Below are 17,162 nucleotides of genomic sequence, written 5' to 3' on the forward strand. Positions count from 1 at the left end.
CACTTTTCTCCAATTCCTCCCCATCACTCTAGGCCAGGCCACTTTTCTCTTTCACCAGGACCTTACAGTAAACTCCTTTCCCTTCCTTTTGTCTCCATTCTTGTTCTCTACCTACCATGCAAACAGAATAAGCTTTCAAAGCACAAGTCTAATCATGGCCTCCCTTCAGTGGCTTCCACTGCTCTTTGGATCGAACATATACCCGTAACATATACCCACTATTACATATAAAATAGCTAAGCAACAGGGACCTGCTCTATAGCACAGGGGGCTATACTCAATATCTTGCAATAACCTATAATGGAAAAGAATCTGAAAAGGAATAAAGTTTAAAAAATATATATGTACATAAAATGGATAACTGAATCACTTTGCTGTATACCTGAAACTAACACAACACTGTAGATTATTCAGTTGTAAACACTTTAATTAAAAAAGTAGCAATTACTATTGTTTAAAAAAGCCCCAATCCTTACACGGGCCCCTTCCAATTCCTTCAGTCTAACTGTCCTCACCCTCTCCAAGTCTGGCATGATTTTCTATGATCCCGTGTGGCTTAAGAAGCCACAGGAGCGGGCTTCCCTGGTGGCGCAGTGGTTGAGAGTCCGCCTGCCGATGCAGGGGACACGGGTTCGTGCCCCGGGTCCGGGAAGATCCCACATGCCACGGAGCGGCTGGGCCCGTGAGTCATGGCTGCTCAGCATGCGCGTCCGGAGCCTGTGCTCCACAATGGGAGAGGCCACAATGGTGAGAGGCCCGCGTACGACACACACACACACACACACAAAACAAAACAGAAAAAGAAGCCACAGGAGCCCTGACGATCGGATGGGTTCCTCCCACATACCCACCCGGTCTCACCTCAAGTCCCTTTCTCCTCTGCTCCTCCTCACGTCTCCCAGCCACACGCAACCTCAGTGCTGCCAACACTGATGCCCAGAGACATCAGATTCTCCACATGGGTGTAGCTTTGCCCCTATGGCTCCGTCTGCCTGCAATGCCTTTCCCACCTTTCTGCCTGGCAGAGACCTCAACAGCGAACTTGGGAGTCACCTTTTTGGGGAAAGCCCTTTGTAAGGGTCCCAGAGGAAACGACGTGTGTCTCTCTTAGCCCTGCTCCCACCATTCCTATGGTCCACTGCCCACAGGCCGGTCTTTTTCACGTGGATTTTCCCACCTAGCCCAGGACCAACTCAATAAAAGTTGACCAAACAAGACCAAATAAACTTTTTTTGGCTGCATCGGGTCTTCGTCGCTGCACGGAGGCTTTCTCTAGTTGCGGTGGCTTCTCTTGTTGAGGAGCACGGGCTCTAGGCACACAGGCTTCAGTAGTTGCGGCACATGGGCTCAGTAGTTGTGGCGCACGGGCTTAGTTGCTCCATGGCATGTGGGATCTTCCTGGACCAGGGCTCGAACCCGTGTCCCCTGCATTAGCAGGTGGATTCTTAACCACTGCGCCACCAGGGAAGCCCCAAATCAACTTAAAAAAAAAAAAAAAAAGTCATCCCACTACACAGAAAGCAGTAATAAAGAAAATGTGCTTTACTACCACCTTGAGACTTCAATTAATGTGCTTTTCTCCTCGTGAATCCTTGCTTCCAAACAAACAGAACCTGACAGCCCGAATTAAATCATTTATCTTTCTAGGTCTCTGCCTTGGCTCTAACACTAGTGAAGAAGCCTGATATCTCATAAGAAACTGGCAGAAGCAAAAGCTGCAGCCCTGTACCCTTGACTTCATCTGGTTTTATAACCCATACATACACACGTGCAAGAGAAATGTTCATCTCCAACTCTTCTTTTACCTAGGCGGAATTAAACGCCAAATTACCAGACTTGATCATTACCAGACTTGTTTCCTCCCATAAACCCTAAAGGGGGGGGGGGGGGGTGTGCGTGTGTGCACGCGTGTGTGCGCGCATGTGCACGTGCGAGCACCTGCTCACGTGCACGACGACAGACCACTTTATCCGACTCCATCCATGAATTACACAGTGCAAACAGCCTTGGCAGTGAAGAACACAAGCAGAAACGGAGAAAACTTCTGCTAAATGTTATGTTCCAGTTCCTTCGTATACATTGTAATGGCTTTTGACTTAGAGTGACCTATGGGTTTCCAATCATGGGCCAGTGAGGAAAGAAAAGACCATTTCCACTCTGCCCTGTATAATTAAATACCTAGATGAAGTTTTTTTCCCGTTCTGCTTTTAGAGCCAAACAATGCTGGTTTGCATTCCATCATCATATATAAACACCCACAGGCCAGGATAATTTACCTTTGCTGTTCTAGCACTAGCCCCTTAAATCAGGGCACCCTGAACTGCATTTAAGCATATCAGAAGGGCCTCTAGTTACGAAGCCTGCAGTATTTATCTTTTTTTTAATAACAAAAATATCCTCTTTACAGTCTCCTATTTGGAAAGAGATAACATGGATACAGGCACTCCGTAGATAATCCTCAAATCAGGTCTATGGATTCAGACATCTTTTTTTTTCTTCAAACCTTTGTCTTAGAGCTTCTAAGTAGTCACTAAAGTGGTTTGGAGGTCGCTTCTACCAGCTTCCCCTGCTGAGATCTGGAGAGTGAGATCCCAGCAAGGAGGAACGGTCAGGGGGGCAGGCAGGCTGTGGGGGAGGCCTGAGGGACATGGCACAGCATGGCGGGTCGACCAAGGTTTCTCAGACTTAACTAGGTACGTGAACCACCCAGGGACTTTGTCACAGTGTGGATTCTGGTAGGGCTAACTGGGGCCTGAGATTCTGCATTTTTCTAGCAAGCTCCTGAGCGATGCTGATGCTGCTGGCCCAGGACCCACAAGTCAAATGATGAGGCTTTTAGACCTCAGGCTCCCAGTCAGATAGGCCTGGCTGGGAACCACCTCCTTGGTAGCTGGACGCTCTGGGACAAATTACTTGACCTCTCTGGGCCCTGGATTCCTTATCTGTTTAACAGTGACGATAGCAACCTAACAGACAGGTCTGCCAAGAGGATTAAATTGTGGAATGCATGTGAAGGGCTGACTGTAATGCCTGGCATGTCCTTAGTGACAGAATGGAGACCAGGGCCCACCTTCCCCACTCCCCGGGAAGTGTGCCTTGCCCGTTTTAGTATTTCATTCTTTTTAGTATTCAATGACTTTTCTTGATTTTATTGTCTCATTACACAAAGTAATACATGTTCGATTAAAGAAAGAAGACAGGAAGGGAGGTAAAGAGGGAGGGAGGGAGGAAAGAACAGAAGAAAATAAGAAAAGACCTATCCCTATACCTCCAGTCAGATGTATACACATATTTTAACGAATGGAATTATATTGTCCATCTCATTTTGCAAGTCTTCATTCTCACTTGTTACATCAGGGTAACAACAGAAACAATAATGGTCATAACAACAGCAAGAGCTCATCTTCATTAGGCTCTTACTATGTGCCAAACACCCATCTTGCACACTAAGTGCCTTAATTCATTAATTTTCACAACTCTTTGACATGGACTCTTATCAGCCTCATGTTACAGACAAGGAAATCAAGGCACAGAGAGTGTCACTTGCCCAAAGTCACACACTGGTCAATGGGGAATTCAGGCTGGAAACCAGGTAGCCTGGAAGCACAGCCTGGGCCTTTAATTCCATACTCTGCACCCTTCATGGGTTCACCCTAACATGCTGTTTTATTGCCTGATTTTTTTTCCCACTTGCCACATCATGAATATCTGTTCATGTTATTTCATATTTTTGCACAACATCATTTTAGGTGGCTGCTAAATGGTAGTATTCCATTGCCCGTTTTACAGATGGGAAAAGCGAGGCCTGGCTGCTTGCTAGAGGGCAAACAGTAAGAGGAACAACCATGCCCCGCCTGGGGGCCTAGGCTCCGTGCACCTGAGCATGCCCTCTGGACACAGAGATGCTGACTGAGCACGTACCATGTGCAGGGAATGTGCTGGCCTCAGTGGAGAATGGAAGACCAACAGGATTCTTACTCTTGTGGCCCTCACTGTCCAGTGAACTGAGCCATGCAATAAAGTCAGTAATTTTTTATTTGGACAAGATGATGTGAGATAACTACTAGAGAAACAATTCTACCCTGTGATATGGCGAATGGAAGGGCTGGTGATCATTTAGGAAAACTGAGGAGTTAAGATTTGAAGTGATACCCAAGTGACAAGAGGAGGGAATCACACAGTCATCTAGAGTCAGATTTATTTAAGTCTCTCAACGTAAAACCAAAGCTTAATGGTAACCCTAGGAAGGGTACTCAGAAGTATCATGTACCTACAAAATTCTCCTAACATGTAAGAGAGTGCAGAGTGGGAACAGCAAGGCTAGGGGGCCATCCTGGATCTGTCCTCCATGCAGCCTTAGACAGTCTCAGTCACCCCATCTGCAGAATGGGCTTGGGACACTTACCCGAGGGCAGGGGCGGGGCTGCTGTGAACATGAAATGGAACAACGTGGGAGACATGGGACACTCTAGTTGCTGTTGACCTTGACACTGAGTGTTTGGTTGACCTGGCTGTTGAAGGGTCAAATCTGCGCTATTGAGACATCAATATTCATCACAATAGTAGAATAAGGAGATTCCTGAGACCTCACAAGCTATACCTATCTGGGAGCGTGTTGGGCATTGCCACGTGTCATGATTAAGATTCAGATAATCCTTCCCACATTGTTTGCTAAGTCTCACCACCAGGGCAGCTTAGGACAATCTGAATAATGACTTTGGCTTCTCGTTTTATCTGTTTACTCTGGTAAACTGAGGGAGAAGCCTAACCAGGGCCCCCTGAGCACCTTTGACCTCTCTCAACTCTCAGGTGGTGTCATTGCTGAGGTAGAGGCTCGGAGGGGGGTTGGGGTAGGGATTCTTCCTCACACATCTTTGCTCAGGACAACAAATAACATTAACAGCGGCCACTACCGGGCGGGCTAAACACTCTACATCCAGCGTCTCACTTGATCCTCTGACCTCTTGTTCTCTCCATTTTACAGATGCGGGGACTGAGGTTCCAAGAGGCTAAGGAGCTTGGCCAAGGCCACGCAGCCAGCCACGCAGCTAGCACTGTGCCGGGTCCCTTCCACATCCCCAGGCTTGTCCTCACAGCAGGGGCTCAGCCTTCCCTGCACAGGGACCGCTCCCCTCCATTTTTCCCTGGTTAACTCGGACCTCGTTGGGATCCCAGTGCTGTCACTTCCTCAGTGAAATGCCCGTATCGTGGGCACGCCAAGCCACCTGTCAGAGCTACAACTGCACGCCGTGCACACGATCATGGGCTTCCTGTACAAAGTCGGGGTTGAGCCCAGCTCAGATGTCAGGCATCAGAGCTGGAGCAAGTGCCACCTCTTACCAGCTGAGCGCCGGGCAAGTTCTCTAGCCGCCCTCCACCTCAGTTTCCTGGGCTGTAACACAAGGAACATAGGAATCACGACCTCACAGGGTGGCGGCAACGATGAAATTAACTGATGCTGCTACCGTGCTTGGGAAGTACCCTGCAGGTAGCACCCGTAGGAAGAGGGCAGAAGGCCGACCCCCCCCACACCAGGCTCCACCAGGGCAGGACTGTGCCCAGCTCAGCAGAGCAGGCCTGCCACCAGCATCTGGAGAACTCAGTGAGATACTACGATCAGCATCCCATTTTACACACCAGCGGTGAGTTCCTGCCTAAGGTCACCTGGCTGGTGGAGGGTCGCGCTGAGCCTGGCCCTGAATCCTGTGTGCGTCCCCTCTTGGCCACTCCCCGCTGCCCTTTGGGTCTTTCCTCCCGTCTGTGGGGTAAGAGGCCACAGTCTGGGAGGGAGAGGTGGCAGGGGCGTCGCGGAAGCTCAGAGGACGGCCCATCCTCGCACCCTCTCCCCAGCATTCCCACCGCCCCGCCCCCGAGCCCGCACAGGGACCATGAAGATTTCACCTGGACCCCGTGGTTCCGAGCAGCTGACAGCAGAGGAGCTGAAGGGCACTCCCGGGAGGGGGACAGAGGGGCCCGAGGCATCCAGACCTCCCTGCCCCGGGCAGTGGGGTCTCCCGCCAGGCCTGGGGCTCCTGGGCACAAGATGAGGTCAGGGGATCTCCCAGCTGTCAACTGCCCTCGTGTTTTTAACTTTGTTCCTTCATTTCCCCAGGGCCTCGCGTGTGGCCTGGGCCTAATGATCTCCTGTGAAAGCTCCACCAGGGGTGTTTTCTGTGTCTTTAGAGGAAGGACTAACCCAGCCAGACTGTCTCCATTCCCCTCCCTTCCCCCCACCCAGACCAGACCAGCCCGGCCTTTTTTTTCTCTTGAATTTAAGAGCCTTGCAGACACAAAGATCCTTTTAGCTTTTAACATATTTAATAATTTATTATTTATCTGATATTTTGGTAAATGTATTCCTCAGATCGTGCCTCTGCATCTCCAGTTTCCAATTTGCACCTACCTGACATGGTTTATATTACAATCCATTGATGCTCTCAAGGCAGGGTTTCCACCTCTTTTAACACTCCTTTATGGCCCTAATGAACTTCTATGCTTCATTTACTCAAGAAGATAGTTCTTTCCCCCTTTTACATTTTCCTGCTCACAGGCATACAAATCATATGTGTCACTAATACAGTGTTGGTTTTCCCTGCATTGGTTCTTTTTTTAAACATGTTTGCCCTTCAGCCTGCTATTAACCAGTTTCTTCCTACTCTGAAAAACTTGCTCTTTTAAATTTCATCATTCAGTTTTTTTCCTCAGGGATTTTACCCTTTATTAAGAAGTCAAAACCAATTTTGGAGCGATCATAGACATCAAATAGTCTCATGAATCTTTTGTATCCTCCACTGCTCCTGACACAGGGGTGGGCACACAGCAGGGACACTGTAAACACTTGTTGCAACCAGGATGGTCGACAAGTGATTTTTGAAAGGCAGGGCGGTGCAATGGCTAAGTACACAGGAGCGAAATCTGACTGCGTGGATTGGTTTGAATGCTCATTTTTATCCGACATTAGCTGTGTGACCTCAAGCAAGTTACTCAAAGGCTCTGTGCTTTAGTTGCCTCAGCTCTAACATGGGAATGAGAGTCATTCTACCATCTTCCAAGGTTTGTTGCGAGGATTAAATAACTAAAGAGCTTAAGATGGTTCCTCACCGAGCAAGCTCTGAATGACAGTGACTTTTGTTATCACTGCCTGCCGACTATTTGCAACTTTCAGATATTATCGATTACCTTGGATCACAGATAGAATCAGGCAAATCATACTTCTCCCCTACCCTCAAAATTAAGAACCACACATGATGAAGGTAATAAGATCTTGTTCCTCATTGTCCACACAGGATTCAGGTGTGTGGAATGGCCCCTCTGTGTGACCTCAAGGCCAGCATGCATAAAATGGGAATGATGCGTCGTCTTTTGCTGGGGAAAATACCTACAATCCCCGTTCTCAGATCTATCAATCACCTTCATTTAAATAATTTCTCGACTCGTTCGTCTAAAATGAATTGCCCACATACTAGTTCAGAACAGTTGCTAACAAGCCAATGGAAGCCATCGGTCGTAAGGATGGGTCGACTCAGGTGGCAGAGGCAGAAATGCCCACTAGGGGGCGAGCGCGTTCACTCCTTGCTCCCTGTGGTGGCTCAGTCCCAGAACCGGCTCCAGCCCCTTCTTTGTGTGCACTACCGCTATAATTCCCCACTGCCCAGCTCAGGAAGTTGTATTAACTCCATACCAGACCTGAGAAATCTCAGGCTAACCTGCCCAGGATCACAGCGCTGAGAGGAGAAACTGCAATGGAACCCAGATTTCTCTTACTCTACCAGGCTGCCCCCAGATCCCAGAAGAAGGCAGCCCTCGGCATTGCCCGGAGGAAGGGAAGATGTGCAGACACCTGAAATATAGACACTGACAAAATGGTGGGTCACACGCATCTTCCCCCCAAAACGAGCACAGGATTAGGCCTACGTTTCCCAAAGTGTGTCCCATGGAACATAAGTCCTGGGAGGTGCTCTGTGAAAAGGGTCTGGGGCCACACCAAGTCTGTGAAACGTGGCATTTACTATTCTGTCTGAAATACAAAGTACACATTAGTTTGTTAAAGGTTCTCATAAGTCCTACAGTAAAGAAAACTCTTTGCCTGACTTTGTTTAATCATTAGCATTTCCCTGGCCTACCTGACATCTGGGTTTTTATATACATATGACATCTTTTAATGTTCATTTTGACAAATGCTGGTTTTGGCAAATAAGGAGCATAATGAAAGTGAAGAAAAGGAACTTTACACACGTGAATAATGAACTGATACAGATGTCTCAAGGACAGAGGAAAATGTGTCCAAGCAAGATACTCATGGAAAGTCTGAACTATGAAGCAAACAGAACCAAAACCATAAAGAAACCTAAAGTCTTTATGATATGAAAAACCATTTCAGCATTCAGGATGACTCCCAAATATAATCCAGAAGACAAAATAAAATGGCAACCAGGTTGCTTCACACCATGGGGTACAAAACCTCTATTTCATTAGTTCATGCTCAGAGCTAAGATCTTCACATGGAATGATGAGATTGCTATGTTCACCAAAATGATCGGATGTTTGCTAAGACTCTGCAATGAATGGCTTAGAAAAGTACAGTCCATGAAGCATTATTTACACTAACCAAGACATGGAAACAACCTAAGTTGTAATGGCTTGTACATGTTTCCTTCATGAGTCTATAAGCTTCTCTTGCATATACCAAGAGCCTAAGTGCTATGGTTGGGAAGGACAGAGAAGCACCACTGCTGGGAAGGACGGATGGATGGATGGATGGATAGAGAAAATGTGGTATATATAATACAATGGAATACCATTTAGCCATAAAAAAGGAAATCCTGTCATTTCCAGGAACATTGATGGACCTTGAGGACAATCTGCTAAGTGAAGTAAGTCAGACAGAGAAATTCAAATATTGCATGATTTCATTTATATGTGGAATCTAAAAAACAAAAAAAGCAAAGCAAAAAAAAAAAAAAAAAACCCTCAAAGAGAAAGAGATCAGATTTGGGGTTACCAAAGGGAGGGAGGGTCATGGGTGGGGAGGAGTTGGATGGAGGTGGTCAAAGGGTACATACTTCCAGTTATAAGATAAATACTGGGGATGTAATAGATAACATGATGACTATGGTTAACGCTGCTGTATGGTATATTTGAAAATTGTAAAAGAGTAAATCCTAAAAGTTCTCACCACAAGGAAAAAAAAGTTTATAACTATATTAAGTAATGGTTATTATGTAAACTTACTGTGGTAATCATTTCACAATACATGTATATCAAGTCATTATGTGGTGCACCTTAAACACATACAGCACTATATGTTGATTACAGCTCGTTAAATGGAAAGACAAAAAGAATTTAAACCAGCATTTAAAGGATTACTCAGTTAAACAAATTCAAGAGAACTTGAAATAAATAAATAACCAAATAAATAAATAAATAAAAGCATCAAAACACACACCAAAAAAAAAAAGAAAAAGAGAGAAAAAGGAAGAGGGAGAGAGAGAGGAAGGAAGGAAGGAGGGAGGGAGGGAAGGAAGGAAGGAACGAACGAACGAACGAAGGAACGAAGGAAGGAAGGAAAGGAAAAGAGGGAGGGAGGGTGGGAGGGAGGGAGGGAAGGAGGAAGAACAGTCCAAAGGGACAGATGGTGAGACCCACGGCTGGCTCTGAAACCTGCCTTCTCCAGTTCAGTGAGAGGCCAGCAGAGACAAGTAAGGAACCAGCTGCTGCTCCACGGCTGGAGCAGCTGAAGGACTGACCCTGAGTAGACCCGTGGTCAGCACTGGAGCCCAGCAGCTTGTGCTGACCTCATGCCTCAGCACATACAATAAAAACAACACTTGCTTTTCCTGGCGGGTTAAAGATAGGTGCAAATCCTTTGATACTTCTCCTTTTAGTAGGTGTGGTCTAATTTCCCTTCCCTTGGATCTGAACTGGCCCCAGTGACCTGCCTGACCAAGAAAATGCAGCAGCAAGAATGTTCTCGGACCTCTGAGGCTAGATCACTGCAGCTTCCGTCAGTCTCTTGGGACACATTCTTGGAACCTAGCCCCTCTTCTGTAAGGAAGACCATGCAGCCATGTGGAACTCCAGCTGAGCCCCAGCCTTGTGAGCGAGCCATCTTGGAAGTGGATCTGCCAGCCCCAGTCATGCCATCTCAGCCATGGACTAGCTGACGCCACCCAGCCAAGTCCTTCCCAAATAACCTGACCCTCCATGCATGGAATATATGGTAAGATGGTTGTTTTAAGCCACTAAATTTGAGATCATTTGTTAAAAAGCAATAGATAACTGGAAAACAATTTTATTGAGCTACTACTATATGACAGGTGCCAAAGTAGGTGCTTTGTACGTTATCTCCTGCCATTTTCACTAGAGCCTCCATGAGGTAGATATTTAATGATAAATATGTGAGAATAAGTTTTGTCCTTGGGTGAATTAAAAAATTCACCCAAAGTCACATAGGAACACTGTTTTGTCTGTCTCCAAAATCTTTAATGACTAGGAAACTCTTTAGGGGAAGAATCCACGAAATATGCTAGGGATAAAATAGGTGGGAGAAAAGCAGAATGAATGGTGAGTTTGTGTGGGTGCAAGGGAATACACCTCAAACTCTGGCCTAAAATAAAAATAAAAGTTGTAGGCAATTGGAGAATTTTCATGAAAACACGCACTCCCTCTGGCTTCAGCTTTATCACTGCTATGCAATGAAATAGGAAAACGGAGGGAGGGAATATTTTCACAATGTTAAATATTTTTTTTATTTTAAATTACCAAAGCTAGCATACCAACTGTCCCCTGACGTCTGTCTTTAATAACAGCACCCATGGACGTGCATCTACTACAGGTAGGCATTGCTTCAGGTGTGTCACCTGTCAGGTAACCACAGGCACATTTCCTTACATTTGTAAGTGCTTTTGAGTTTATAAACCACGTTTACCCACATGCTTATTTCAGCATGAGAGCAGATGCTTTTCCTGGGGAGCAAACAGAGCAAAATTAATCGACAATTAATATTTATCAGGTACCACCTATGTGATTGAGAAATATGATCCTTCCTTGATTCTCCCTCCCCACTAGCTTATTTCCTTTGCTTTCTTACTTAACAGTTTGCATTGTAATGGCTTGTACATGTTTCCTTCATGAGTCTGTAAGCTTCTCTTGCATATACCAAGAGTCTAAGTGCTACGGTTGGGCAGGACAGACAAGCACCACTGCTGGGAAGGATGGATGGATGGATGGATGGATGGAAGAACTGTATGCATAATTAAGCGGTTAAGAGTGGTTAAGACCTGTGGAATCACCCAGTTCTTACTACATTATTGACCATGTGATTGTGGGCTAGGGACTTAACCTTTCCGAATGGAAATTCTATTACTTACTTCCATAGAGTTACTGGGGGTTAAATGAAATAATAGATATCTCTCATAGTGGCTGATACACTATTAACTCTCAAAAGCAGAAGCTGTGAAGAGGAGGAGGGGATGCTGCAGAGGGGGAAGAGCTGGAAGGACAGGAGGAAAAAGAAGTCAGCACAGGGAAATACCTGCCTACTATAAGAAGCAAGCAGAAGTTTCTGGACCCTTCCCCTATGTATTTACATATAATGCGGTATCTGTTTTCTTGTTTGACCATTTCTTTACTAACTTGCTGGATTGACTGAGGCCACCCAGTCCCTCTGTAAAGCATGCTGACAACGCCCACAGCCCATGAAATGCTCAGAGCTGCTTTGCTCCACTTGAGTTCGCCCACATATTCCCACAAACTGAATCAATCTTTTGTTCCCCAAACCTGTGGCTGCCAGTTTAATTCATTCATACAACAGACATTTGAGCACCTGTGATGTGTGGGCACTGTTCTAAGCTCTGGTGAATAAGACAGAGAAGGCCTGCCCACAGGGACCTTCTATTCCAGTTATACGTCTTTGATTTCATAGTTTAATCACATATTATGAAACCTGTGGGAAAAAGAAGTTCTTGTTCCTATGAAAACCAAGTGAAATGTTTTGCCATGACTGAGTGGATGCAAGTTGCGAAAAGAAAATTGCTGTTGAATCTGGCGTGGGCCAGATGACCAGACAGTGTTGGAAGCATTGGTAAGAATCCAGGATTCTGCTTTGCAGGTGTATTAAAGTTCTTCCAAGCCTTTAAAGAAACCGAAAGCAGAAGTTAGAGATGACATATTACTTCAGTGCATGGCTTGTGCAGACAACAAACAAGAAACTCTAATCAACAGACCTAGACAGCAAAGTGGGAAACTGGTGAGGCAAGCGAGGAACCCAGGGTGCAGAATTTCGGGAGGACTTGCCCTCAGCACCATGCGCATACAGGGTCTGCACCCCACAGTGAGCGCCTCCTTTTATTTCATGCCCTAAGTGCCTTACTTGCCTACCCCCTGGGGCCAGCCCAGCCAAGTGGTCTCAGATCTACGTATGTTTTAAGTTAAAACATTGAAGGGGTATAACGTTTTTAAATATCCATCATTTTATCAACCAACCAACTGGTTCCAATCTTATTGGAAAGGAGAGCTTCTGCAGTATCAAAAATATGTATTCAGCTGTACAATAATGGCAAACATTTATCGAGTGCTTTCCATGGATCAAGTAATATTCTAAGTGCACTGTGTGTTAATTCTGTTAATCCTCTGCTTTGTTCTAGATACTACTGCTATTATTCCCATCTTGTAGACAAGGAAACGCACTACAAGCTCAGTTGCCTAGTCGCAGCGTCTGGCTGCAGGGTCTGAGCCAGCAGTATTTCTGATTTTTTTGAGGAACCCCTCACTCTCAGAGGCCACATGAGTCATGTGGGGCACGACTATCCCCGCCCCATGCTCTACCACTAGCCCTGCCCAGACAGTCGGCAGGGTTCCATCTCCCCGGCCAGAGTGATTGGCTCAGGAGTGGGTATGGATCCCAGCTGATGCATCCTGAGACCAGGGCTCCCAAGAAGAGCCACTGTCTTTTCAGTCAAGAGAGCTGCTAATGAAGTGGATGAGTTAGTTGGTGGTGTCCCCAAGAGGAGCCTGAAAAAGCCAACACAGAGAAGAAAGCAGAGGCAAGAGAAGGGGAGAGACCGAGTCCCAAAGCCATTGTCTGAGCTTTGGATCGAGCGCTGCCTAAAGCCAATGTACCCCTCGACTTTTCCACTGTACAAATCAATACAGTCCCAGTTTTACTTAACCCTATTTGAGTTGGGTGTTCTGTCATCTACAAACAAATTTTTTCTAATTGAAAAATTTCTAACCACAATCCTCTTTTCTGGATACTTTGATCATTGAATGAGTATTTGTTGAGAAACTATTAGGTATCTGGTCCAAAATGATATGCTCAAAGGGCGATTATCCAGTTTAAGACAGTGTCCCTGCCTACCAGGAACTTACAGTCTCACTGGGAGAGATATGCCCACCCTACCCACCCCAACTCCATCAAAAGTTGGATAATATTAGAACTGCCGCAAGGCAGTATGTGCCAAATGCAAGGAGGGATACTCACTGCTGAGGAAGGAGTGCACTGGGGTGGCCTGAGAAGGTAAGGATGGGTCTTGGAGGACAGGGAAGGTGCAGCTAAAAGATGAGTAGCACTTAGGCAGAAAGGAACAGAAGTGGTAGACCCCAGAAGCAGACGCTGAGATGACAATGCAGTGTGTGTATTTTATTTGGGAGATGAGCCCTGGAAATACGGGTAGGAAAGCGGGGTCAGGGAAGAGAAGGAAGCCAGTAAAAAGGGCACCAACAAGCTCATTACTGCAAGGGCACTGGAGCTCTATCCAGCGTGCAACATGCTTGAGAATCATCCCAGCTGAGGAGAGGAGAAGGTATTTATCCGCAAACTTTCCGCCCCATACTGGCTCCAGGCTGCTCCTGGGGCCATTACCTCACTGCTGGAAAATCAAGAACAGCCTGGGCAGCCAGGCACAAGTGCTAGTCCCACAGGTCTGCGACAGTCACCATTCTGCCTGACTGCCTTTGCACTGAGCCAGGACAACCAGGATTTTTGTCCCCAACGGTATCATAAAACCTGTCAAGTGTCTTACTGAAGCCTGGGCAGTTTGGGGCCAGCTGGGAGTGGGAGAAGGAATGTTGGGGAATGGGGTACTATTTTTTTAATGCTAGCGCCCAGGGAATGTTTCAGGAGTCACATGGCAAAGGCAGGGAGTGAATCCAGACCGTCTCCCCAGTTCCCTCCCAACTCTGCTGATCTCTGATGGTGAATTAGGATGAAACAAATCTGCTCCTCCAGAGAAGCCCAGGTGAGCCATTTGATCAGAGCCATTGGATTCGCCTTTGTCCTCTGCCCAGCACAGTGGCCCAAATCCCCACAATTATGGTTTTTAAAAGCTGCTGGCCTTGGACAGGTACTTCTTTCTCATTTGCAAAGTAGAATTAATGCCAATTTCTTGTTGGCAACCCACAGTGTGTTTGAAGCATTCCTTGATTTAAGCAGAGTGCCTGCATTTTAATGAAAGATTCAAGGAAGAAATCCACAAACTACACTAAGAATACAGGTGAGGGGGGAATGTCATTTAGGAAGCCCTTGAGTGAGAGGATTGATATCACAAGCAAGATCTTTCCTTCTTTCCTTCATTCAACAAATATTTATGGAATCCCTACTTTGTGCCAGGTAAAGTGAACAAAACAAGCTTCTGCTTTCATATAGAAATAAAAATATATACTTATATGTATATATTGTCAGGTAATTTGATGCTATGAAGAAAAATAAAGCAAGGTAAGGGGAGATATAGTGATAGGAGTGTGTTACTTGAAAAAGGCCTCTCTGAGCAGGTGGCATATGAATAGAGAGAGACCAAGGAAGGTGAAGAAGGTGGAGGAACCCAGGCAGGTAACTGGGGGGAAGGGCATTTTAGAAAGAAGGAACAAGAAGACATTACCATACTGCTTTATAGCTTTTTTTTTTTTTTTTTTTTTTTTTTGCAGTACGCGGGCCTCTCACTGTTGTGGCCTCTCCCGTTGCGGAGCACAGGCTCCAGACGCGCAGGCTCAGTGGCCATGGCTCACGGGTCTAGCCACTCCGCGGCATGTGGGATCTTCCCGGACCGGGGCACGAACCCGTGTCCCCTGCATCGGCAGGCGGACTCTCAACCACTGCGCCACCAGGGAAGCCCTGGTTTATAGCTTTTACATAAAGCATGTGATGCAGGTTGCATTAGCTTCCTATTGCTGCTGTAACAAATTACTACAAAATTGGTAAAATAAAACACATTTATTATTTTACAATTCTAGAAGTCAGAAGTCCAAAATGGGTCTTACAGGCTAAAATCAAGGTGTCAACAGATCTGTATTCCTTCTGTAGGCTCTAAGGGAGAACCTGTTTCTTTGACTCCTCTAGCTTCTAGAAGCCACCTGCATTCTTTGGCTTTTGGTTCTTTCCTCAAATCAGTCCAAACTCTCTCTGCCTCAGTCATCAAATCTCCTACTCTGTGAGCCTCCTGCCTCCTTCTTTTTTTTTTTTTTTTTTTTTTTTTTTTTTTTTTTTTTTTTTTTTTTTTTTTTCCGATACGCGGGCCTCTCGCTGTTGTGGCCTCTCCCGTTGCGGAGCACAGGCTCCGGACGCGCAGGCTCAGCGGCCATGGCTCACGGGCCCAGCCGCTCCGCGGCATGTGGGATCCTTCCGGACCGAGGCACGAACCCGTGTCCCCTGCATCGGCAGGCGGACTCTCAACCACTGCGCCACCAGGGAAGCCCTCCTGCCTCCTTCTTATAAAGACCCTTATGATTATAGTGGACCCACCAAATAATCCAGGATAACGTGCTCTTCTCAAAATCCTTAAATTAATCACATCTGTCAAGTCCCTATTGGAACGTAAGGTAATATATTCACAGGTTCCAGGGATTAGGACATGGGTGACTCGTGGGGGTGGGTCATTATTCAGCCTACTGGTGTACAGCCAACGGTCATAATGCTGGGACCCCAGAAAAGGATGGCAAAATGTTAACTGTTGATGCAGGGAAATGGATACATGGGAGTTCATTACAAAACATCTATACTTTTGTACAAGTTCGAAAAATCCCATTAAAAAGTCTGAAATCTTTTGAGAAGGACCAGCTGAGGTTTAAGGGAAAACCTGGCTTTTGAATTAGAAAATTTAAGATCTATTTGCACATGAAGACACGTTCTAACTCATGAGTAATCAGAGAAACGCAACTTGAAATAATGAGATATGAAGATGGCGAAGATGAGAAAGTGGAATGCCACCAGCTGGCAGAGGTGTGGGGGTAGCGGAGCCTGTGCAGCCATGCTGAGAGCAGCACGGCCCTGCTCTGACCTGGCGCCCAGCACAGAGGTCCTCACACGGGCGCATAGGGCGAGTGCAAGGAAGTGTTCCGTGCAGCTTCGTTTACAGTGCAGAGCTGGGGACAACTTGTGTGTCTGTCACTGGGAGCGTGGGTGGGTAAACCGTGGGGCTTGCAACCCACGGAGCACTATGGTGTAGTCAGAAGCAACAGGTTTGATGTACCCATGGCAATAATGGACCTTAAAGGCATCAAGTTGAAGGAGAAACAAAGTAAGAAACAAATTCTCTGTGAAAAGTCAATTCAAAATACTGTCCCACAAGACAAAAGTCCTCATTTGGAAAGACACATATAAACTAGGAAATGGGGCTTCCCTGGAGGTGCAGTAGTTAAGAATCCGCCTGCCAATGCAGGGGACACGGGTTCGAGCCCTGGTCCGGGAAGATCCCACATGCCGCGGAGCAACTAAGCCCGTGCGCCACAACTACTGAGCCTGCACTCTAGAGCCCATGAGCCACAACTACTGAGCCCGCATGCCACAACTATTGAAGCCCGTGCGCCCAGAGCCCGTGCTCCGCAACAAGAGAAGCCACCGCAATGAGAAGCCCGTGTACCGCAACAAATAGCAGCCCCCGCTTGCCGCAACTAGAGAAAGCCTGCACGCAGCAACAAAGACCCAACACAGACATAAATAAATCAGCAAACTATGGCTCTCAGGTCAAATCTGCCCTTTGTTTTTGTAAATAACGTTTTATTGGAACACAGTAACCCATTCGTTTAAGCATTGTCAGGGGAAGCTTATCTGTACAAATGATGGTAACATGCCATACACTAAGGGCCTGATTAACTTAACCCTCTGTGCCAGAGGTTAAGAAAACAAAGAAGGTGGTAAGAAGATCTAGGCTTGAGTCCTCACTAGCTAA

Source organism: Hyperoodon ampullatus, assembly GCF_949752795.1.
Source record: "Hyperoodon ampullatus genome assembly, chromosome: 1".
Taxonomy (NCBI): Eukaryota; Metazoa; Chordata; class Mammalia; order Artiodactyla; family Ziphiidae; genus Hyperoodon; species Hyperoodon ampullatus.